Source organism: Onychostruthus taczanowskii, unplaced genomic scaffold (assembly GCF_017590055.1).
Source record: "Onychostruthus taczanowskii isolate IOZ18803 unplaced genomic scaffold, ASM1759005v1 scaffold233, whole genome shotgun sequence".
In the NCBI taxonomy this organism is placed as follows: domain Eukaryota; kingdom Metazoa; phylum Chordata; class Aves; order Passeriformes; family Passeridae; genus Onychostruthus; species Onychostruthus taczanowskii.
In genome coordinates this window covers 116,835-142,350 of record NW_024499607.1, presented here as the reverse complement: position 1 = coordinate 142,350, position 25,516 = coordinate 116,835, and the positions used below count along the sequence as shown (strand labels likewise).

The window sequence follows — 25,516 nt, the reverse complement described above, 5'->3', positions numbered from 1 at the left end:
CCCCGGGACCGCCCAGGAACGGCCCAGGAACAGCCCTGGAACGGCCCCGGTACTGCCCTGGAACCGCCCCGGAACAGCCCCGGTAGTGCCCTGGAACCGCCCCGGGACCGCCCCGCGCGGGGAGGAGCCCTCGGCAGCGGCGGGGTGCGGATGGATTCAGGAACCGCCCGGGGTTTGCAGCTCGGCTTCTGCCCCGTGTGCGCTGAGCCCCTCCCGAGCCTGGGCGGCAGAGACTCCCGTGGCCATCATCCCGTGGAGTGGAGACCCCCACTCCTTCATCATCCCATCCAGCAGAGACCCCCCCGTGGCCATCATCCCATGGAGTGGAGACCCCCACTCCTTCATCATCCCATCCAGCAGAGACCCCCATCTCCCTCCCCAGGGTGGCAGAGACCTCCCATGTCCATCATCACTTGGAGACCCCCCCCTTCACTGTCAGGGCAGTGGAGACCCCCACTCTGCCATCATCCCATCCAGCAGAGACCCCCCGTGGCCATCATCCCATGGAGACCCCCACTCCTCCAGACCCCCATGTCCATCATCCCATGGAGACCCCCTCATGTCCCTCATCCCACCCAGCAGAGACCCCCACGCCAATCCAGCAGGACAAGGCAGACCCCTCTTCACCTCGTGGAGCTTCTGAACCTTTGGGGTCTCTGAAGCCTCAGCCTTGGGGTCTCTGGAGCACCCCACACTCCACAGACCCCTCACTGTCACTGCCCCATACTCTGGAGACCCTCAGAGACCCCCACCCTCAACAGAGACCCCCACTTCCATCCCCCAGGAGGGCAGTGGAGACCCCCCTCCTTCCCAATCCCACACAGAGGAAACCCCCCTCCCCATTCCCCAGGGCTCCAGAGACCCCCCAACATCCAGAAACCCCCCCACCTTCACTGCCCCATACTCTGGAGACCCCCAAAATCCCAGAGAGACCCCAGGACACCAAAGACCCCCACCCTGCCCATATTTTTGTTGCCCCCTGAAGTGCAGCCCCTGCGCTCCTGGTGTGGGCAGAGACCCCCCCAGAGCCCCCAGCCCGGGGGGTTTTGTCCTCCCCCACCATAAACAATCACCCAGAAATGATTAATTTATTTAGGGATAAACCTAAATAAACCTGAACCCCAAACCCTGGGAGCTCCTGGGGGAGCCCAACACCTTTCCCACCCCGATCCCTGCTGGCTCTGGGAAGCCACAAGGGTTAAAAATCCCTGGAGGATCGGGGGCACAAAGTGTCCCCCCCATGTCACAGCCCCTGTTTGGGGTGGGGGGTGAAGGGGGGAGAAGCAGAGGTGTCCAACCTGCTGGGTTTTATTGTCCGTGGGGCAGGAGGAAACATCCAGAGCTCCTGGGAAAGGAGATTCCAGGGAGAATTCCACCATTTTGGGCTGGTTTTAGGGATGGCAGGGGAACATTCCAGAGTTTTTGTTGATTTTAGGGAGAACAGGGGGAAATTCCAGAGTTTTTCTTGGTTTTAGGGATGGCAGGGTGACATTCCAGAGTTCTTGCTTTTAGGGATGGCAGGGGAACATTCCAGAGTTTTTGTTGATTTTAGGGATAACAGGGGGAAATTCCAGAGTTTTTCTTGGTTTTAGGGATAACAGGGGAAAATTCCAGAGTTTTTCTTGGTTTTAGGGATGGCAGGGGAATATTCCAGAGCTTTTCTTGATCCTAGGGATGGCAGGGTGACATTCCAGAGCTCTTCTTGGTTCTAGGGATGACAGGGGAAAATTCCAGAGTTTTTCTTGGTTTTAGGGATGGCAGAGGAATATTCCAGAGCTTTTCTTGGTTCGAGGGATGGCAGGAGAAAATTCCAGAGTGTTTTGCTGGTTTTAGGGATGGCGGGGGAACGTTCCAGAGTTTTTTGTTGATTTTAGGGATGGCAGGGGAATATTCCAGAACTTTTCTTGGTTTTAGGGATGGCAGGGGAACATTCTAGAGCTCTTCTTGGTTCTAGGGATGGCAGGGGAACGTTCCAGAGTTTTTCTTGGTTCTAGGGTTGTCAGACAAGCATTCCATTGGTTTTGTTGGGTTTAGGATTTCCAGGGGAGCATCCCACCATTTTTGTCAGTTCTAGGGTCACCACAGGACCATTCCACCGTTTTTGTTGGCTCTAGGGTTTCCAGAGGAACATTTTATAATTTTATTTTTTTAAAATTCCAGGATTGCCAGAGGAGAATTCCACCATTTTTGTCAGTTCCAGGATTTCCAGAAGAGCATCCCACCATTTCTGTGGGTTCTGGGGTCACCACAGGACCATCCCACCATTTTTGCTGGCTCTAGGTTTTCCAGAGGAACATTCCACCACTTTTGCCAGTTCTAGGGTTGCCATGGGATTATTCCATTGTTTTTGTTGGTTCTAGGGTTGCCATGGGATCATCCCACTGGTTTTATTTGTTTCTAAGGTTGCCATGGTAGAATTCCACCCTTTTTGCCAGTTCTGGAGTTGCCAGAGGGGCATTCCACCCTTTTTGCCAGTTCTAGCATTTCCAGTGGACCATTCCACGTTTTTTCGTGGTTCTAGAGACACCAGAGGATAATTCCACCTTTTTTTTTCCAGTTCTTGGGTTCCAGAGGAGCATTTTACCATTTCTGTGGGTTCTGGGGTCACCACAGGATCATTCCACCATTTTTGTTGGCTCTAGGATTTCCAGAGGGGCATTCCACCATTTTTGTCAGTTCTAGGGCTGCCATGGGATCATCCCACTGTTTCTCTTGGCTCTAGGGTTCCCAGGAAAGCATTTAATAATTTTATTTTTTTTAATTCTGCCCTCTGGCAGTTTAAAACCATTTCAGGTGTCTGGGCAGGAAGCACTGAGTTACCCAAATTTACCAAGGTGGACACTCAGATCAGAGACCTACATTTCTTTGGCCACACGTGTGAAAAAAAATGACCCCATTTATCACAGGAAATGCCACCAGAAGGTTCTGACCTGCTTCCCTCCAGCTGGGCCCTGCTGGAGACCACAGAACATCCCTTAGGGAAGAAGGAATCAAAAATGGGATTTACTGAGGGGGAAATGTGGGGTTAAAACACCTGCTTGGAGGAGAAACCAAAGGGAACAAGGGAAGGGACACCTGGAGATCATCTCTGAGGGAAATGGCACTAAAATAAAGAGACACCTGCCTGGAGATCATCTCAGAGGGAAATGGCACCAAAATAAAAGAGACACCTGCCTGGGGATCATCTCAGAGGGAAATGGCACCAAAATAAAAGAGACACCTGCCTGGAGATCATCTCTGAGGGAAATGGCCCTAAAATAAAAGAGACACCTGCCTGGGGATCATCTCTGAGGGAAATGGACCTAAAATAAAGAGACACCTGCCTGGGGATCATCTCTGAGGGAAATGGCACTAAAATAAAGACACCTGCCTGGAGAAGATCTCTGAGGGAAATGGCCTTGCCTGGGGATCATCTCTGAGGGAAATGGACCTGCCTGGAGATCATCTCTGAGGGAAATGGACCTAAAATAAAAGAGACACCTGCCTGGAGATCATCTCTGAGGGAAATGGCCCTAAAATAAAAGAGACACCTGCCTGGGGATCATCTCTGAGGGAAATGGCACCAAAATAAAAGAGACACCTGCCTGGGGATCATCTCTGAGGGAAATGGACCTGCCTGGAGATCATCTCTGAGGGAAATGGCCCTAAAATAAAAGAGACACCTGCCTGGGGATCATCTCTGAGGGAAATGGACCTACCTGGAGATCATCTCTGAGGGAAATGGCCCTAAAAGCAAAGGGACACCTGCCTGGGGATCATCTCTAAGGGAAATGGCCCTAAAATAAAAGAGGCACCTGCCGGGAGATCATCTCTGAGGGAAATGGCACCAAAATAAAAGAGGCACCTGCCTGGGGATCATCTCTGAGGGAAATGGCCCTAAAATAAAAGAGGCACCTGCCTGGGGATCATCTCTGAGGGAAATGGCCCTAAAATAAAAGAGGCACCTGCCGGGAGATCATCTCTGAGGGAAATGGCGCTAAAATAAAAGAGACACCTGCCTGGAGATCATCTCTGCCGGGACTCGAACCCGGAACCTCTGGATTAGAAGTCCAGCGCGCTCGTCCATTGCGCCACAGAGACCTCACCGTGAGGGGAGCGTCGGCTCCAGAACTGAAAAATCCACAGCGCCCGCAGGGTCCGGCGCCCATCGACACCCCCCTGGCACAGCAGCACCTCCAGAGTCCCCTCCCTGCGCGGGGACAGGCAGGAATAATCCCAGGGATGATCCATATCTGGCTCGGCAGCAGGGATGCAGCAAAAAGCTGGATGCAGGCTGGTATCCGCCTCTCTGGCAACCTTTCCGCAGCATCCCCGGCGCTCTGGGCAGAGCTAAATCCTGGAGCAGAGCTCCTCGCTGCATCTCGGCAGCATCACAGCATCCTCTCCTCGCTGCAGAAGGCAAGGGATAAAGATGAAAGAGGATTTAGCTCGGTGGTGAGGGGAGCTCTGCTTGTCGGGGTGGGAAAACGAGGGTTGAGCAGAGGAGTGAAAGGGAAAGCAGCTACCGTGGGTTTCCTTTCAGCAAGCTGTCAATCAGGGGTTTAATGAAGAAACACTGGGGGGGAAAAAATGAAGACAGATGTCAAAACAACAGGAAAGGTCCATTTACAGCCACTGACCTATTAACAATGGATCAAACTCTGGCACGGAGTCGCCGCCGGGAATTTGGAATCCCCGAAAGGAACGAATTTCAGGCTGGGAACGGCACATTTGGAATGGCTGGATGGAACAATTTTCATTTCAAATTATTGTTCTCTCCCAAACACACCCTCACAATGGATCAAACTCTGGCACGGAGTCGCCGCCGGGAATTTGGAATCCCCGAAAGGAACGAATTTCAGGCTGGGAACGGCACACTTGGAATGGCTGGATGGAACAAATTTCAGGCTGTTGTTCTCTCCCAAACACACCCTGGGTTCCTGTGAAAGGAGAGATGTTAAGTGCAGTCCCAAAAGAGGAATTCCCTGACACAGACAGCTTTGGACTCCAGGTCAGTGTGAGCTGGAGCTCAGGCAGCTCCTCCTGGGGGAGAACAGCCCAGAGCAGGAATAAAGAGAATATTCACCCCTCAGTGGAACCAGGACCTCAAAACTGAGGCTAAACCCCCCCAATTCCCATGAAAGGGGAGATGTTAAGTGCAATCCAAGAGGAGGAATTCCCTGATACAGGGAGCTTTTGACTCGAGGTCAGTGTGAGCTGGAGCTCAGGCAGCTCCTCCTGGGGGAGAACAGCCCAGAGCAGGAATAAAGAGAATATTCACCCCTCAGTGAAACCAGGACCTCAAAACTGAGGATAAATCTCCCCAAACACCCGTGTTTAGGTGGTGAAAATCACACCAGGTGTGTTCAAGCTCCTGCTGCATCCCTGCTTTCCTCAGTGCCTGTCCTTCCTGCCTCAGGCTGGGGCACCTCTGTGCTCATGGCTAAAATCCCATTCTGTGCCAAATCCCTGCCTCCCTCCAGGGCTGGAAAAGAGCTGATTTCTGCCCGAAGTGAGCTGTGAAGTTGTGTGGTGCTGAAGAGAGGAGGCACAGCTCTGACAAGCTCAGCACACCTAATGCAAACCCAGTTTGGTTATCCTTTTGCTCGTGGAAAGCTTTACGGTGGTCTCAACAAGCAAAATCCACTTTGGAGTGGTGAGAAAGAAGGCAGGGGTTGAACTTTTATCAGAAAAACCCTTCCTGCTGCAAAAGATAACCCAGTGAATTGATAATCCTTGAAATAAATCCCTCTGTGAACCAACTGTGATCACACTGGGACCTGGAGAAAACTCAAAAATCTAGAAAACACCTATCTGCAAGGTGAGCAAAGGCTGTGTTTAGAAACGTCACAGGAAAAAAAGCTCTAAAGGATGAGAAAAATCTCCCACAGCCCTGGGAGAGCATGTGCTCCTCCTGGGGGATGAAGACACCAGCTTTCAATAGGATTTTGAGGGGCTGCACCTCAAGAGAGCCTGCTCTGAAGCCAGCAGCAGGCAGAACATCTGGAGGTGATGGATGAAACGGCAGAAACTCTCAGAAGAATGGCCGTGGCTCTCTGGGCAGCCACGTCCCTGCAGCCAGGGGTCTGGAGGGATTCCTCCTGCCTGGAGCTCCCCTCGGCCCTGACTGCACCAAACTCAGCAAAGGACCAGGAGCCTGAGCTGATGAGAACGCCAGATTTCTGTCAGGATCACCCTCTGGGTGGGAAGGGATCCAGGATCACCCTCAGGGTGGGAAGGGATCCAGGGTGATCCTGTGGGTGGGAAGGGATCCAGGGTGATCCTGTGGGTGGGCAGGGATCCAGGGTGATCCTTTGGGTGGGAAGGGATCCAGGATCATCCTTTGGTGGGGAGGGATCCAGGGTGATCCTGTGGGTGGGAAGGGATCCAGGATCATCCTCTGGGTTGGAAGGGATCCAGGAGCCCTGACTGCACCAAACTCAGCAAAGGACCAGGAGCCTGAGCTGATGAGAACGCCAGATTTCTGTCAGGATCACCCTCTGGGTGGGAAGGGATCCAGGATCACCCTCAGGGTGGGAAGGGATCCAGGATCATCCTTTGGTGGGAAGGGATCCAGGACAATCCTTTGTGTGGGAAGGGATCCAGGGTGATCCTCTGGGTTGGAGGGGATCCAAGATGATCCTCTGGGTGGGAAGGGATCCAGGATCATCCTCCGGGTGGGAAGGGATCTTCCCACACTCTCTGTGGGAAGGGATCCGGGATGATTCTTTGGGTGGGAAGGGATCCAGGATCATCCTTTGGTGGGGAGGGATCCAGGGTGATCCTGTGGGTGGGAAGGGATCCAGGATCATCCTCTGGGTTGGAAGGGATCCAGGATCATCCTCCGGGTGGGAAGGGATCCAGGGTGATCCTCTGTTTGGGAAGGGATCCAACATGATCCTCAGGGTGGGAAGGGATCCAGGATCATCCTTTGGTGGGAAGGGATCCAGGACAATCCTTTATGTGAGAAGGGATCCAGGGTGATCCTTTGGCGGGAAGGGATCCAGGATCATCCTCTGGGTGGGAAAAGATCCAGGGTGATCCTCTGTGTGGGAAGGGATCCAAGATGATCCTCTGGGTGGGAAGGGATCCAGGATCATCCTTTGGGTGGGAAGGGATCCAGGATCATCCTCTGAGTGGGAAGGGATCCAGGGTGATCCTGTGGTGGGCAGGGATCCCCCATGGCCAGGGCCACCTTCCATGATCCCAGGTTGCTCCAAGCCCTGTCCAGCCTGGCCCTGGACACTTCCAGAGATGAGGCACTCCTGGAATAACCCGTGCCAAGCCCTCTCCGCCCTCACAGGGACGAATTTCTTCCCAAAATCCCAAAAACCTCCCCTCCCCCAGTTTAAACCCGTCCCCTTTGTCCCACACCCTCTCCAAACTCCCTCTCCAGCGCTCTCGGAGCCTCTTTAGTCGCTGGAAAACCTTCCCTTCCCACGGCCGCCACCTCCCACCCTCAGCATTTCACTTTTGGAACGTTTTCCTCACAAAACTCCCCTCACGCGGGCGCTTTTCCCGCTCCCCTCACGGCCCGTCCCGCGCAGGCCGCGCCTCACCCTCAGGGCTGGGCCGGGCCGCCCTGGCTGCTCCGGGGCTGCTTCGCGGTGTTCACGGGGTTCCCGGTGTTCCCGGGGCTGCTTCACGGTGTTCCCGGGGTTCCCGGTGTTCCCGGGGCTGCTTCACGGTGTTCCCGGGGTTCCCGGGGCTGCTTCGCGGTGTTCACGGTGTTCCTCGGTATTTCCCGGTGTTCCCGGGGTTGCTTCACGGTGTTCCCGGTGTTCCCGGGGCTGCTTCGCGGTGTTCACGGTGTTCCTCGGTATTTCCCGGTGTTCCCGGGGCTCCCGAGGCTGGTTCCCGGTGTTCCCGGGGCTGCCTCACGGTGTTCACGGTGTTTCCGGGCTTGGTTCACGGTGTTCCCGGGGCTTCTCGGTGTCCCCAGTGCTTCCCGGGGTTGTTCCCCGCTGTTGTTCCCCGCTGTTCCCGGTGTTTTGCGGGGGTTGTTTCCTGGGGTTCCCCGGAGTTGTTCCCCGCTGTTCCCGGTTTTCCCGAGGTTGTTCCTCGGAGAAGTTCCCGGTGTTCCCGGAGCAGTTCCCGGAGCAGTTCCCGGTTTTCCCGGGGTTGTTCCCCGGAGCAGTTCCCGGTGCAGTTCCCGGAGCAGTTCCCGGTGCAGTTCCCGGTTTTCCCGGTGCAGTTCCCGGAGCAGTTCCCGGTGTTTCCCGCTGTTGTTCCCGGAGCGGTCCCCACTGTTGTTCCCGGTGCAGTTCCCGGAGCAGTTCCTGGTGTAGTTCCCGCTGTTGTTCCCGCTGCTGTTCCCGGAGCAGGACGCGGCCCCAGGCCCGGCCGTGCCCGTCCCGCCCCGCTCCGCTCCTTTGTGCCGCCGCCCGGCCCTTTCCGCCGGGCCCCGCCGGGTTTCCATGGGGACGGGGCCGGGGCCGGCCCGGACAAAGGCCCGGGGAGCAGGGCCGGGCCGGGGGAGAGGGGCTGGACCGGGGGAGAGGGACCGGGCCGGGGGAGCGGGGAACGCGGCCCCTGCCCCAGCCAGGAGCCCCGGGGACCCGCTGGGATCCGCTGGGGGACACTGGGATCTACTGGAATCCATTGGGGGATACTGGGATCCACTGGGGGATACTGGGATACACTTTGACCCACTGGGAGATGTGGGGATCCTCTGCAGGGAGCTGGGATATACTGGGATCCACTGGGGGATACCGGGATCTACTGGGGGATACTGGGATCTACTGGGATCTACTGGGGATACCAGAATCCACTGAGAGCTACTGAGATCTACTGAGGGGATACTGGGATCTACTTGGGAATACTGGGATCCACTGGGGAACAAGGGGATCCACTGGGGAATACGGGGATCAACTGGGGATACCGGGATCTACTGGGATCCCCTGGGGGATACCAGAAGCAGTTCCCGGTTTTCCCGGTGCAGTTCCCGGAGCAGTTCCCGGTGTTTCCCGCTGTTGTTCCCGGAGCGGTCCCCACTGTTGTTCCCGGTGCAGTTCCCGGAGCAGTTCCCGGAGCAGTTCCCGCTGTTGTTCCCGCTGCTGTTCCCGGAGCAGGACGCGGCCCCAGGCCCGGCCGTGCCCGTCCCGCCCCGCTCCGCTCCTTTGTGCCGCCGCCCGGCCCTTTCCGCCGGGCCCCGCCGGGTTTCCATGGGGACGGGGCCGGGGCCGGCCCGGACAAAGGCCCGGGGAGCAGGGCCGGGCCGGGGGAGAGGGGCTGGACCGGGGGAGAGGGACCGGGCCGGGGGAGCGGGGAACGCGGCCCCTGCCCCAGCCAGGAGCCCCGGGGACCCGCTGGGATCCGCTGGGGGACACTGGGATCTACTGGAATCCATTGGGGGATACTGGGGGACACTGGGGGATACTGGGATACACTTTGACCCACTGGGAGATGTGGGGATCCTCTGCAGGGAGCTGGGATATACTGGGATCCACTGGGGGATACCGGGATCTACTGGGGGATACTGGGATCTACTGGGATCTACTGGGGATACCAGAATCCACTGAGAGCTACTGAGATCTACTGAGGGGATACTGGGATCTACTTGGGAATACTGGGATCCACTGGGGAACAAGGGGATCCACTGGGGAATACGGGGATCAACTGGGGATACCGGGATCTACTGGGATCCCCTGGGGGATACCAGAATCCACTGGGAGCTACTGAGATCTACTGAGAACTACTGGGGGATACTGGGATCCACTGGGGCATGCTGGGACATACTGGGATCCACTGGGGGATGCTGGGATCTACTGGGATCTGCTGGGAGAAACTGAGATCCTCTGGGGGATGCTGGGACATACTGGGATCCGCTGGGAGAAATTGAGATCCTCTGGGAGATACTGGGATCGACTGGGTTCCACCGGGACAAACTGGGATCTACTGGGGGACACGGGGATCTGCTGGCGGATACTGGGATCATCTGGGGGATACTGGGATCTACTGGGATCCACTTGGGGCGCTGGGATCTGCTGGGATCTGAGAGGAGCCACGGGGACCCGCTGGGAGGTACTGGGATATGAGAGGAGCTACTGGGGCCCACTGGGATCCACTGGGATCCACATGGATATGAGAGGAGCTCTTGGGATCTGCTGGGATCTGCTGGGATCTGAGAGGGGGTCTCGGGATCTGCTGGAATCTACTGGGAGAAGCTGGGATCCACTGGGAGATACTGGGAATATAATAGGAATATATGCATATAGTATATATACTATATCCTATATATGATATATATAATATATATATACTATATATATTATATATATCATATATAAGGGAATATATTCTATGTAAGAGAATAGAAACCAGGCTGGGGCAAAACCTGATGCATTCAATAATGAGATTTCTGCATTTCTCACCTGCTGACCCCAAAGCTTCGTGCCAAGCCAACATTTACTCCTGCTCTGCAAACTCAGGGAGTTTGGGGTGCTGTGGATGTGATCACCAAGCCTGGCTGACAGCTCCATTTATCACAGAGCAGATTTTGGAGCCTGGGCTGAGCAGAATTTCCCCCCCTCGTCGCTGGCCGTGTTTTATTCCCGGTGAAAAATCTCCGTGGAAATTCCCGGCGACAGCAAAAATTCCCTTTGCATTCCTGGTGCACACTCAGGCAGCCAAGCAAGGCTGTAAATAATTGAGAACCCATCATTTTCCCTCTGCAGCCCTCACCAGAACCAGCCTGCTTCGCTCTCAACAGCAAATATTTAGCGAGGTAATCAATTCAAAAGGAAAAAAAAAAAAAATCTTAATTTGGATAAGAAAATTCAATGTTTTTCCCCCCAGATCTTCTGTCTGATTATCTCTGGCATCCATCCTGCTGTTCTCAGGGTAGGTGCTGTAGCAGGAGATAATTATGAGGATCACAATTAACTGCAGCTAATGCTTCTTATTAGCATTTTGCTGGGGCTTGTGGAGTTTTTCAGCTGAAACAGATAAACAAGCTCAAACATTCTCATAGGAAAGCTCAGACAAAAACAGAAACAAAGAGGCACGGAGGGAAAACCCAGAGCAGCTCGGGCTGGGAATCTCACAGCTCGCAGTTCACAGCTCCAAATTATCCAAATTTGGGGTCAAAAGGAGGTATTTGGGGAGCTGCAGGGTTTAAGACGCCAGAAATTCCAAATCTCTGAACATATTCCACCTGAGGAACCCCTGTCCTTGGGCTCACCTGGCCCAGGTGTGCTCCCACAGGAACCAGGCAGTTCACTGCCCCAAATTTGGATATTTGGGTTTTTTTGGGGGGGTATTTGGGGAGCTTCAGGGTTTAAGACGCCAGAAATTCCAAATCTCTGAACATATTCCACCTGAGGAACCCGCAGTCTTGGGCTCACCTGGCCCAGGTGTGCTCCCACAGGAACCAGGCAGTTCACTGCCCCAAATTTGGATATTTGGGGTTTTTTTTTTGGGGGGGGGGTATTTGGGGAGCTTCAGGGTGGAAGATGGCAGAAATAATTCCAAATTTACGGACAAATTCCAGCTCAGGAACCCCTGTCCTTGGGCTCACCTGGCCCAGGTGTGTGCTCCCACAGGAACCAGGCAGTTCACTGCCCCAAATTTGGATATTTGGGGTTTTTTTTGGGGGGGGGATTTGAGGAGTTTCAGGGTGGAAGATGCCAGAAATAATTGCAAATTAATGGACAAATTCCAGCTCAGGAGCTCCTCACCTGGCCCAGGTGTGCTCCCACAGGAACCAGGCAGCTCACAGCTCCAAATTTGGATATTTGGGGTTTTTTTTGGGGGGGTATTTGAGGAGTTTCAGGGTGGAAGATGCCAGAAATAATTCCAAATTAATGGACAAATTCCAGCTCAGGAACTCCTCACCTGGCCCAGGTGTGCTCCCACAGGAACCAGGCAGTTCACAGCTCCAAATCTGGATATTTTGCTCCATATTTGGGTTTTTTGCTGATATTTGAGGAGCTGCAGGGTGGGAAGGTGCCAGAATTCACACCCAATTTATGGACAAATTCCATCTCAGGATCTCCTGTCCCTCCCTCACCCCTGGAGCTGCCAAAGGGAGGGGAAGTCCCTTGAAAAGATGTTTGATGTGGCAGCCTGGAGCTGATAAACCATTGATTTTTTCCTCCTTTTTTGTCCTGCAGGAGACTGTCAGCAATACCAAAGCAGGGCTGATAAGAGCCCAGGCTGCTGGAGGATCCTGGCAGCCCGGGGTGGGATGTCCAGACAAAAAACATCCTTCAATTTCTCTTTTCCAGACCGAGACATCCCAGATAAAGCCCCTTATCTGCCTTCTCTGCAATCAATGAGATGCTCCAGCCTGGCTTTTCAGGTTTCCTTTCTCAGCTTTTCCTTTTCCTTTTCTCCCCTTTTTCCATTTTCTCCCCCTTTTACCCTTTTTCTCCCCTATTTTCCTTTTCTCCCCCTTTTCCATTTTTCTTTTCTCTCCCTTTTCCCATTTTCCTTTTCTCCCCTTTTTCCATTTTCTCCCCCTTTTACCCTTTTTCTCCCCTATTTTCCTTTTCTCCCCCTTTTCCATTTTCCTTTTCTCTCCCTTTTTCCATTTTCTCCCCCTTTCTCCCTTTTTCTTCCCCCTTTTCCTTTTCCTTTTCTCCCTTTTCCCATTTTCTCCCCCTTTTTCTCCCCCCTTTTCCTTTTCTTCCCTTTTTCCATTTTGTCCCACTTTTTCCTTTTCTCCCTCTTTTTCTTCCTTCCTTTTCTCTCCCTTTTCCATTTTCTCCCCCTTTTTCCTTTTTCCTTTTCTCCCCCTTTTCCATTTTCTCCCCTTTTCCGTTTTCTCTCCTTTTCCCCTTTTTCTCCCCTTTTTCCCTTTTTCTCCCCCTTTCCCATTTTCCCCCCTTTTCCCTTTTTCTCCCCTTTTTCCCATTTTCTCCCCCTTTTTCTCCCCCCTTTTCCTTTTCTTCCCTTTTTCCATTTTGTCCCACTTTTTCCTTTTCTCCCTCTTTTTCTTCCTTCCTTTTCTCTCCCTTTTCCATTGTATCCCCCTTTTCCCTTTTCTCCTCCTTTTCCATTTTCTCCCCTTTTCCGTTTTCTCTCCTTTTCCCCTTTTTCTCCCCTTTTTCCCATTTTCTCCCCCTTTTCCATTTTCTCCCCTTTTCCCTTTTTCTCCCCTTTTTCCCATTTTCTCCCCCTTTCCCCATTTTCTCCCCCTTTTTCCTTTTCTCTCCCTTTTCCATTTCCCCCACTTTTCCCTTTTCTCTCCCTTTTCCATTGTATCCCCCTTTTCCCTTTTTCTCTCCTTTTTCCCATTTTCTCCCCCTTTTTTCCTTTTCTCCCCCAATCCCAGCCCTTTCCCGGCCGCCTTCGAGCAGGAGAGGGCAGCAAATCGCTCCTCAGGAAGGAAAGGAAAGCACGAGGTCTCCATTTGGGGATGTTTTTGCTGTTTCCTGCGGAAATCTTCACTCAGAATCGTTTTCTCTTCCTCCCAAGGCCTTGCTGCAACCAAAATATTTGGATCTGTTCTCACCAACTCCTCCCAAAATCGGGATTTTTGAAGGATGTGATGCAGATGATGCTCAAGTTTTGAGTCCCAGACCCCAATCCTTGACCTGAAGTGGTTTTTGCAGCCTTGTGCTTGCACCTGCAGCAGTAAATTCGGGATTGTCAGCTATTCCTTGGCACAGGGGCTGCCTCATTTGGATATTTTTTAGCCCGTTTTTATGCCGTGAATCCACCTCCCAAACCATTTCCAGGGACCCTCCCCAAGGGGTTCGTGCTGGGGACACCCTGCTCTGCAGGATCTGAGCCAGCAGAGCTCAAACTCCACTGCTGAGTGAACCCAGGGGTGTTTAAAAATAATGTGGGGTGTTTAAAAATCAGATGTGGGGTGTTTAAAAATCAGATGTGGTGATATCTGGTAAATATCTGATATTTAAACATATCAGATGTGGTGATCCCCCTGCATTTCTGCAGGATTCCCTGTCAGGATTGGGACGATTCCAGAGCCTCCCGAGGTGCAGGAGATCAGCTGAGCCTTCATCACCAGTGGTGGGAGAGTCATCCTCCCAAATTAAACAACTGCAAAGTTGTCTCCAGGGAAATCATCGGATTTTGGTGCTGTTAGAGCCACTGGTGAGGAGTGGGAGTGGATCCCATACAGGCAAGTGCCCCTCAATCCAGACTGTGAACTAAAAAAAACTATTTAAAAGTAATAAACCAATTAAAAATTAACCATTTATTTCTTTACATTATCAATAAAAAACATAAAAAAATTCTAAAAAAAATTGATTCCTACTACTTTTTTTTTTTTTTAATCACTATTAATAACATTTTCTTTATACCCTTTTAAAATGTTAAACCTACTTGACCTTTTTCCTAATCCTATCTTACAACAAAAAAAATTAAATACACTAATAATTAACCTACACCAAGTTTGGATGCTGAAATTCACAGAATCAATCCCAGAACAGTTTGGGTTGGAAGGGACCTTAAAGATCACCCAGTGCCACCCCTCTTATTGCACATTTCCCCGAGGCAGCTTGAAAAACTGAAAAGAGAAAATAGAAAAACCCTGAAAGTTCAACTGAAAGTACTACAGAACCTTCCAGGGTGGGAGAAGCTGAAAATAGAGCTGCCTGCACACACCCACCCCCTGGCTCGTGCTTCCAGAGCCATCTCCAGCTCCTGGGTTTGTATTTTTAGCCCAGCAAGGCAGGAGCTGCTCAGCACGAGCAGGGAGAGGCGTGGACCCAGCAGAGAGCTGGTTTGTCCCTGGAATTCCTCCTGGGATTCTCCTGGGAACGCGGCCCTGAGAAGCAGCAGGAGCTCCGTCCGTGCCACTGAGCAGGATCCTGCTCCTGTGGGGGACCAGGCCAAAATGAGCAACCCAAAATGAGCAGGATGAGCCCAACCCAAATGGACAAACCCAAAATGACCAACCCAAAATGAGTAGGATGAGCCCAACCCAAATGGATGAACCCAAAATGAGCAACCCAAAATGAGCAGGATGAGCCCAACCCAAATGGATGAACCCAAAATGAGCAACCCAAAATGACCAGGATGAGCCCAACCCAAATGGATGAACCCAAAATGGACCAGGATGAGCCCAACCCAAGTGGATGAACCCAAAATGACCAACCCAAAATGAGCAGAATGAGTAACCCAAATGGACCAACCCAAAATGGACCAGGATGAGTCCAACACAAATGGACCAACCCAGAATGACCAACCCAAAATGGACCAGGATGAGACCAACGATGGATCAGGATGAGCCCAACCCAAATGGATGAACCCAAAATGACCAATCCAAATGGACCAGGGTGAGCCTAACCCAAATGGACCAACCCAAAATGGACCAGGATGAGTCCAACACAAATGGACCAACCCAGAATGACCAACCCAAAATGAGCAGGATGAGCCCAAACCAAATGGAGCAATGCCAAAATGGCCAGAATCCTGTTCCTTTTGGGAGCCCAACCCAGATGGAACAACCCCAAAATGAGCAGGATCCTGCTCCTTTGGGGGACCCAAATAGAGCAACCCAAATGGACCAGGATGAGCCCAACCCAAATGGATGAACCCCAAATGAGCAACACAAAATGACCAGGATGAGCCCAACCCAAATGGATGAACCCAAAATGGAGCAGGATCCTGCTCCTTTGAGAACCCAACCCAAATGAACCAACCCCAAAATGGCCAGGATGAGCCCAACCCAAAATGACCAACCCAAAATACCAACCCAAAATGAGCAGGATGAGCCCAACACAAAGGGATGAACCCAAAATGAACAGGATGAGCCCAATCCAAATGAACCAACCCCAAAATGGACCAGGATGAGCCCAACCCAAATGGATGAACCCAAAATGGACCAGGACCCTGCTCCTTTGAGAGCCCAACCCAAATGAACCAACCCCAAAATGGCCAGGATGAGCCCAACCCAAAATGACCAACCCAAAATGGAACAACCCCAAAATAACCAGGATCCTTCTCCTTTGAGAGCCTAACTCAACATGATCAACCCAAAATGGACCAGGATCCTGCTCCTTTGGGAGCCCAACCCAAATGAATCAACTCAAAATGATGAGGATGGGCCCACCCCAAATGGATTAACCCCAAAATTACCAGGATCCTGCTCCTTTGGGAGCCCAACCCAAAATGACGAGGATGGGCCCACCCCAAATGGATTAACCCCAAAATTACCAGGATCCTGCTCCTTTTGGTTGCCCAAACCCATTTCCCTTCACTGGAGAGGGTTGGAACCACCAGAGGTGTCTTGTCCTGCTCATTGGGCAGTGGAAAAGACATTTGTGACCCCCCAGCTCTGAGGGACTGCTCACAGCAGGGAAACACCCACAAATCCAGGGAAAAGCCAGCTGGAGGCACTCAGGTGGTTGGAAACATTCCCCGGGCCAGGGCTCCTCTGGTTCAGGCTGGAGCCGAGCTGAGGAGCGCAGCTGATCCCTGGATGCAGATCTGGCCCGTCCTGCCAGCTCCGAGGGGGCAGATTTGCAGATCTGCAGAGCAAAGCTGAGCTTAGAGCTGAGCCCAGGCTTAGCAGTGCCCGGGGGCTCCTAGGTAAGCGCCAGCTCTGGCAGTGTCACTGCTGTTGTCACTTTATCAGCCTGCTGCAATCTGCTTTTCTGCTATATTTGCCTGTTTATAATTAGCCCGCTGGGTTTGCTGTTCTCTCGGTTTTCTTATCTGGTTCCTGACAGTTTTCGAGATGGCTCCATCTTCAATCTCTCCTGTGCTTTAAGAAAAGAAATTCTTCCCCAGCTCCCTTTGAAGCTCAGCACTCCGGGGAGAGCGCCAGGAGACAGGCTCCTGGAGAAAGGGACAATTAGGTGGCAGCAAACATTTAATTATCAAATGGATTGGTGCTTCTCACACTGCCTGCAGCTGAGCAGGTGCCTCACACGCAGGATCCTTCAAATATCAGATGTGAGGAGCCTTTGAGAGCTCACCCAAACGAGCTGATGAGCACATTGAGGCTGTGAACGAGGCAGGAGTTTTCAGCACAAGGCTGGGAGAGGATTCACACCTGCAGGGAGCAGCTTCCAGGTCACTGCACACCTGGCCCGGGGCAGAGGAGACCTGCTGCTGCCTGGAAAAGCCTCCTTGGATGCCAGGATGCTGCTGCTTTGGGATCCCAACCCCAAAATGACCAACCCAAATGGAGCAACCCCAAATGGACCAGGATCCTGCTGCTTTGGGAGCCCAACCCCAAAATGACCAACCCAAATGGAGCAACCCCAAATGGACCAGGATGCTGCTGCTTTGGGAGCCCAACCCCAAAATGACCAACCCCAAAATGAGCTGGGTCTTACTCCTTTTGGGAGCCCAACCCAAATGGACCAACCCCAAAATGAGCAGGATCCTGCTCCTTTTGGGAATCCAACCCAAATGGACCAATCCCAAATGGACCAACCCCAAATGGACCAGGATCATGCTCCTTTGGGGGACCAACCCAAATGGACCAAGCCAAAATGATGAGGATCAGCCCAACCCAAAATGACCAACTCAAAAATGGCCAGGATCCTGCTCCTTTGGGAGCCCAAGCCAAATGGACCAAGCCAAAATTAGCAGGATGCTGCTCCTTTTGGGAATCCAACCCAAATGGATCAATCCCAAAATGGCCAGGATCCTGCTCCTTTGGGGGACCAACCCAAATGGACCAACCCCAAAATGACCAACCCAAATGGACCAGGATCCTTCTCCTTTGGGAGGCCAACCCAAATGGATCAACCCCAAAATGGCCAGGATCCTGCTCCTTTGGGGGACCAACCCAAATGGACCAACCCCAAAAGGACCAGGATCCTGCTCCTTTTGGATGCCCAAAGCCATTTCCCTTCACTGGAATGGGCCGAAACCACCAGAGTTGTCTTGTCCTGCTCATTGGGGAGTGGAAAAATCATTTGGGACCCCTGAGCCTGTGGTGTGTAGGGTGGATCAAAGCTGGGGGAGAAGGTCTGAGCCATTCCCTGCCATCCACTGGGAGGTCAGGGATATTTCCCTGGATGCTGAGGGGAGAAATCCCAGCTCCAGGGTGGAGAGGACGGTGAGACAGATCCTCCCAGTGAATTTTAGAGACAAGGCTGCCAGAGCTCCCGGGAAAGCTGTAAAAAACCCTGAGTTTTTCCAGGAAAACAGCAGCACAATCCATGTGCAAAGCAGGAAACAAAGGCACAAAACTCCCTGCAGCTCTGTTTCATCCCAGGATGATCTCAGAGGGTCTTTTTATGTGGAGTTTTTGCTTTTTTGCTTCTTTTTTATCGAGGATTAAATGTGTGAGATGGTATTTCTCATTTGGACTCAGATGTTTTGATGTTTTGTTGCTCTTATTTACATTACAGACTTACAAACTGTGACTTCTGCATCACTCTAACAAACTAAAAATGGAGCAGTATTTCTCTCTCTCTCTACAAGGCCTTTTAAGGATAAACTGTTTAATTAAGAAATGACACCTAAATTATTTTTACTTTTGACCCAATTACTAACTACCTGTGGCCTGTACTGCCAGACTTTTTAATCTAATTACATAATACCTCCTAAACCCATGGAGGAGGAGAAGGAGAAGAAGGATAAAGAGGAGAAGAAGGAGAAGGAGAAGAAGAAGAAGAAGAAGAAGAAGAAGAAGAAGAAGAAGAAGAAGAGGAGGAGGAGGAGGAGGAAGAAGAAGAAGAAGAAGAAGAAGAAGAAGAAGAAGAAGAAGAAGAAGAAGAAGAAGAAGAAGAAGAAGAAGAAGAAGAAGAAGAAGAAGAAGTCTCCACCCCAAAACCTCCATCTTGCTTTACATATATTACTAGATTCTAAAACCCCAAAGTCTAAGTTTTCCACCCCTCTAATCAAACTCCCCACCCGTAATCCCAGTGCTATCACTCAATTTTGGAAGATTTCTCAGGTCAAATGCAGTGTCCTCTTGGGGGTCAGCACAGAAAAATCTGAAATTCTCAGAAATCACAGTTCCAACATTTTTCAACCTAAAAAAATTAAAATTCCATGTTTCTGTCTTGGACATGCTAGCACCAGGAAGAGGGGCCACAGCAGGACCTTGTCCCTGCCCAGGTAACAACCCCTGAGCCTGCAATTCCAGCAGGAATCATCCTGGGACCTTCACCAAGCACCAGGCAGGAATATTTGCCAACAAAAAAAAAAGAGCTTTTCCTACTCTCCCCCCTCTATTCCCTCCTCAGCTCTGCCACTCCAGACTCCCCAGCCTTGGCCATCTGCACCAGGGCCAGGCCAGCTCTGGGAAATGGGAAATTTAAAAAAAAAAAAAGAAGGGTTGATTAAAGCAGGCTGTTAGAGCCACTTCCTAACGCAATTTCCCAAACATTTCGTGCTTCAGCTGGGAATTTCTGTTCTCTCATCTCGCAGGGAACAGCACATCTCCAAGACAGAGGGACAGACAGACAGACAGATGATCCTCGTGGGTCCCTCCTGTCGCCCCGAGTTCCTCTGAGTTCTTCTAAGCCTTCTGATGTTTGCATTCTTGTAAGGAACTTTCTCACGGACTTTACGTAAATAATTAATTGTTTTGCATTCTTTTCTGGAGGAGTAGAAATTTGGTTTGTCCAGCGTCATTGGAGAGGTGGCAGTGTCACCCTTTGGAAATCTATAAATGTTGGAATCAGAATGAGGCTTCCCTCTTTTTTACCTTGGAGAATCCAGTGTCCACTGGATTCTATTTCATGTCCTAGAGTGACACCCTCCAGCTCAGAAAATTCTGTGATTTCAGTGCTCGGTCTCCCCTTCAAATTCCCAAACCTTCCCAGACAGTTCCTCTCCTAGGAGAGCACGGAGAGCATCCAAATCCCTGCCTTCCAGGCGCCCTTAATTCTGATTTTTCAGCCCAAATCCAACTTGTGCGAGGCTCGAAGGCCAAAAGGGGCTCCTGCTGCTGTGGTTCCTCCCCGGTTTTCTTCCTGCTGGTTCAGCCACACGCAGTTCCCAGAGAGCCAAATCCCTCGGAGATTGCTCATGGCTGCAGAGAGAGTGCAGCTGAAGCAAGGCATTAATTCCACTTTACGGGATGAAATTGGCAGCGGAGCGACTGAATTTTCCGTCCAGCTCTAAAGTGCTCTCAAAGTGATCTAATTTATCACTGCGGCAGCAGCAGCAGCCACTCAAAGGCTGTCCCAGCCCCCTGCCTCGGCCGTGGCGGGAGGAGATGACTTCAGCAGCAGATGGATCCAAATTCTTCGCCTGGCTCCAGCTCTGGGTCCTCAGCAGACCTTGGCTCTGGCAGACTCCAGCCTGGGTTTTGTACTCCAAAGCTCCCCAGGACGAGGAACGGCCTCGGCTTGGACATCAGGAGGAATTTCCACCTGGGAAGGGTGGTCCGGCCTTGGAAGGGGCTGCCCAGGGGGGTTTGGGGTCCCCAAGCTCCCCAAAGCACCTGGAGGTGTCCAGGGAAGGGGTGGAGGTGGCACTCAGTGCACAGGGCTGGTGACAATTATTACTGCAGATAATTAGGAGCCTCTGGCCACGGCAGAGATGTTCCAGGGGATGCTCTGGGTTCCTGGTGCTCCTGGAACCCAGGAATTATCTTCTGTTCATGGCCATTGAGTGTCCTTGATGGCTGATAAAATTCCATCATCCCAGCCATGGCACGGAGATGAAGGGAGGAGCTCCTGGAGCCCCCGTGACAGATCAACCTCGTGACAACGTCCAGGAGAACTCGTCAAAACACCCAGGAGACCTCGTTACAACATCCAGGAGAAAGCAGCATCCAGGAGAGCACAGCATCCAGGAGACCTCATCACAACTCCAGGAGACCTCAACATCCAGGAGAACTCACTGCAACTCCAGGAGACCTCATCACAATGTCCAAGAGACCTCAACACCCAGGAGAACTCATCACAACTCCAGGAGACCTCATCACAATGTCCAAGAGACCTCGTCACAGCATCCAGGAGACCTCAACATCCCGGAGACCTCATTACAACATCCAGGAGAACACAACATCCAGGAGACCACAATCTCCAGGAAACCTCGTTACTTCATCCAGGAGACCTCAACATCCAGGAGATCACAACATCCAGGGGACCTCATCACAACTCCATGAGAACACAACATTCAGGAGACCTGAACATCCAGGAGACCTCAACATCCAGGAGATCACAACATCCAGGGGACCTCATCACAACTCCATGAGAACACAACATTCAGGAGACCTGAACATCCAGGAGACCTCAACATCCAGGAGACCACAATGTCCAGGAGACCTCATCACAGCATCCAGGAGACCTCAAAATTCAGGAGACCTCATCACAACGTCTTCATTCTAGGATGAAGAGAGAGGTGCAAGCAGAAACACAGGTGATAAAAGTTTCTAATGCAATTCAAGAAAGGGAAGGAGAAGGAGAAGGAGAAGGAGAAGGAGAAGGAGAAGGAGAAGGAGAAGGACAAGGAGAAGGAGAAGGACAAGGACCAGCCTCTGCCCCAAAACCTCCATCTTGCTTTATACCTATATTCTAGATTCTAAAACCCCAAACCCTCAGTTTTCCACAATCCTCCCTCCCGGAGATATCTTCTGTTCATGGGCCATTAATTATTAATTATCTTCTGTCCATGGGCCATTGAGTGTCCCTGCATGGCTGATAAAATTCCATCATCCCATTGGGAGGAGCCAAGCATTCCTACCTGGATACAATCTGAGATTTGGGACACCCCAGCAGCCTTTGGCCACTGCATTCCCCGAGGAGCAGCTTTCTTCTCCCCTGCACTCCCAGAGAAGACCAGGCCCATCTCCAGCAGCCCTGGACCTTCAGAAAAAAAAACAGGTTTTTTTTCAGAGGAAAACCCCACCCTTCTACAGAATCACTGCTTCAATAAAACCACATTTGTAAAGAAAAACAAAACAAAACAAAACAAAACTCAAAAAAACCTGCAGCCACCATTTAATCCAACTGCTGCCACCACCCTGACCCACCGGGGGTCAGGTCCTGTTCTGATTCTGCCAGTGTTGTTTTGTATTACTGCTTTTATTTTATTTTATTTTATTTTATTTTATTTTATTTTATTTTATTTTATTTTATTTTATTTTAAAATGATAACAATTCAGAGGGAGGGGAGTTTTACATTTTCCATTTCTGCCCTGCTAAGCAGACACCTGCCTTTTCAAATCCAGCCAGGAGAGCTCGGAGCTTTGCGGAAATTCATCAAATCCCACTTTTTGGCACTCCGGGGTGGCTGCTGAAGGACAGCGGCTCCATCACGGCCGATGAGCCGTGCAGCGTTCAGCCTCCGTGGGTTTTCCCACGTGCTGCTGGATTTATTGGGCACCTCTGCTGCCCTGAACCTCCTCCCGTGGCCCCATCCATCCAGGAGAAACGAGGCAGCTGCAGCCTGCCCTGGCTCCACAGGATTCACGGAATTCCCAGAGCAGGGAAGAGAGAGGGGCCCGTCTGACTCCCGGAAAAATCAAATTGCCAAAGCCTGGCACGGAGGCTGCGCCGGGATTTCCACGCCAGGGCTGGCGGGGGAGGCCTGGCTGAGCTGCTCAGGTGTGCTCACCTGGCTCAGAGGGGCAAGCACGGAGTGCCTGGCTGGGAGGGGACCTTAAATCCCATCCAGTGCCGTGGCAGGAACACTTCCCACTGTCCCAGGCTGCTCCAAATCCCATCCAGCCCGGCCTTGGGCACTGCCAGGGATCCAGGGGCATCCACAGCTGCTGTGGGCACTTGTGCCAGGGCCTCACACCCTCACAGGGAGGAATTTTTTTCTCAATATCTCATCTAAATCTCCCCTCCTTCAGCTCAAAGCCATTCCCCTCTGTCCCATCACTCCAGGCCCTTGGCCAAAGTCCCTCTCCTGCTCTCTTGGAGCCCCTCTTGGTGTTTGAAAAAAGTCCCTTCGGACCCCTGGCCCCTGCTAATCTCAGTATTACCCACCTTCTAACCTCATATATTTCATGTTTTCCCTTTTTTCCCTCCTCCATCTCAGGATTTTTTGCTCACCCAGCCTTGGAAACTTCCAGAAGAAATGCTGAGCCCCTTCTTGGTCTGGTTCATATTTCCAGGGTGGTCACAGCTTTCTTCTCGGGATTTCTTGTGAGCAGCTCCTCAAACCCAAAACCCAAAACCCAAAACTCAAACCCCAACCCCCAAAACTCAAACCCCAACCCCCAAAACTCCACATTCCAAAGCTCATGAGGGAAGAAAAGCAGGATGGACCTGCTGAAGCCTAATTACTTAATTACAAATTGGCCCCAGGATGAACCTGGGGACGATTTTCTGTGTGAGGCCAGGATGGAGCATTCACACTTCATTTTCCCCTTAAATTTCTCATTTTAAACCCCACCAGTTTTCATCCCTGTCCTGGGACTGGCTCCACAATCCAGGCCTGCAGAAGCTTCCCAAATCTCTCTTAAATCAGACATTTCTCATGGCTCATCTGCAGCAGTTATTTTAGAGAGACAGCCCTGGGAAGTGTTTAATTGAGTGTTTAGAGATGCTTCAAATGCAGCCACCAGGCACCCAAAGCTCCTGAGCTGTCAGGGGAGGAAAATGGGTGCAGTTTGTGTCACCCTAAAGTGGCATTTGAAAGATCTTCAGTGAATCCTGAATGAACTCCATTCCCAAATGGAATTTAAAGGTGCAGAAAAGACAGCAGAGGCGTTGTTTCCTGCAGGACGAGTTGGCCTGATAGATCTGCCCTCCTTGGGAAATGTTCGGGTCAGGGTTTTGGCTGGAAATTGCACAGCTCCTCCCAAACCCAACTTGGGGCCTTTAAAACCTCCCAAACCCAACTTGGGGCTTTTAAAACCCCCCCAAACCCAACTTGGGGCCTTTAATACGTCCCAAACCCAACTTGGGGCCTTTAAAACCTCCCAAACCCAACTTGGGGCTTTTAAAACCCCCCCAAACCCAACTTGGGGCCTTTAATACGTCCCAAACCCAACTTGGGGCCTTTAAAACCCCCAAATTCAGTCTCAGCTCCTCCTAAACCCCCAAATCCAGACACAGCTCTTCCTAAACCCTATTTGGTGCCCATAAAACCCCCCAAACCCAACCTGGTGCTTTTAAAATCCCCAAACCCAACTTGGTGCCTTTAAAACCCCCAAATCCAGTCTCAGCTCCTCCTAAACCCCCAAATCCAGACACAGCTCTTCCCAAACCCAACTTGGTGCCTTTAAACCCCCTGAATCCTCTCAAACCCAACTTGGGGCCTTTAAAACCCCCCAAATCCAACTTGGTGCTTCTAAAACCCCCAAATCCAGGCAGGGCTCCTCCCAAACCTAATTTGGTGCCTTTATAACCCCCCAAACCCAACTTGGTGCCTTTAAAACCCCCAAATCCAGTCTCAGCTCCTCCTAAACCCCCAAATCCAGACACAGCTCTTCCCAAACCCAACTTGGTGCCTTTAAAACCCCCAAATCCAGTCTCAGCTCCTCCTAAACCCCCAAATCCAGACACAGCTCTTCCCAACCCAACTTTGTGCCTTTAAAACCCCCAAAATCCAGGCAGGGCTCCTCCCAAACCCAACTTGGTGCCTTTAAAACCCCTCAAATCTTCCCAAATCAAACTTGGTGCCTTTAAAAACCCCCAAAATCCAGGCAGGGCTCCTCCCAAACCCAACCTGGTGCCTTTAAAAGCCAGGGCTGGGAGCTGAGGAATGTGGAAAGGTTTTGGAGGAGAGACAGGAGATGCCAGCCCTTCGGAGGAGCCGGTTGCCATGGAAACGGGCTCGTTTAACCCAATCAGGGTCAGGCAACCCTTTGTGCCGGAGCTAATTTAATTAAAGACGTGCAGGATGAGCGAGATAAATTGGCCCAGAGCTCACCTCGGGGTGGTGCCCCCCAGGCTGGGCAGGATCCTTGGTGCCAGGTTTAGGGGGAAATTTTGGGATGGGGCCACCCCAAACCTCACAGGCAGCCCCTGGAGAGGAAGAAATGGGTGAGGAAGGCCTAGAAAAAAAAGAAATAAATAAAAATAAAGGAGAGCAGAGGGGAGGGGGAGATGCCCCAGTGCCTCTCATCCCTCAGGATCTCCTGGGGTGGGGGATGAGAGGCTGGGGGGGTTTCTTGCCTGGCTTTATCTCCCCCCACCCCTGAATTTTGAAAAGTGGATAAAGCAAAGCTGGCAAGGTAATTATTCCTCTCTGTCAAACATTGCTCTGGGTTTGCTGGCTGCAGACAGCCCGAGAGTGATGAATCCTTTGGTGGTTGCAGCAGCCTTGGATTGGCTCCAGGAAAAGGTGCACGCAGGCAGGGGAGTCAGCCTGCCCCAAATCCGCTCCCAAATCCAGCTGTGGAGCCCCCAGTTCTGGGTTATTCCTGCCGTTCTCTCTCCTGGATTTTTGTCTCCCAAATCCAGCTGTGGAGCCCCCAGTTCTGGGTTATTCCTGCCGTTCTCTCTCCTGGATTTTTGTCTCCCAAATCCAGGTGTGGAGCCCCCAGTTTTGGGCTATTCCTGCCATTCTCTCTCCTGGATTATCCCGCCCCAAATTCAGGTGTCTAATCCCCATTTTTGGGTTATTTCTGCCATTCCCTCCCTGGATTTTCCTCTCCCAAATCCAGCTGTGGAGCCCCCAGTTCTGGGTTATTCCTGCCGTTCTCTCTCCTGGATTTTTGTCTCCCAAATCCAGGTGTGGAGCCCCCAGTTTT

The 25,516-nt window shown here is 51.8% G+C and overlaps 1 non-coding gene across 1 annotated transcript; it reads right to left on the bottom strand.

Annotated features, from left to right (window-relative positions):
* Nucleotides 1–4,006: 4,006 nt before the first annotated feature.
* On the bottom strand, nt 4,007–4,080 carry TRNAR-UCU. The gene has a single exon. It is a non-coding gene; the product is annotated as a tRNA-Arg (tRNA).
* Between the last annotated feature and the right edge of the window lie 21,436 nt (nt 4,081–25,516).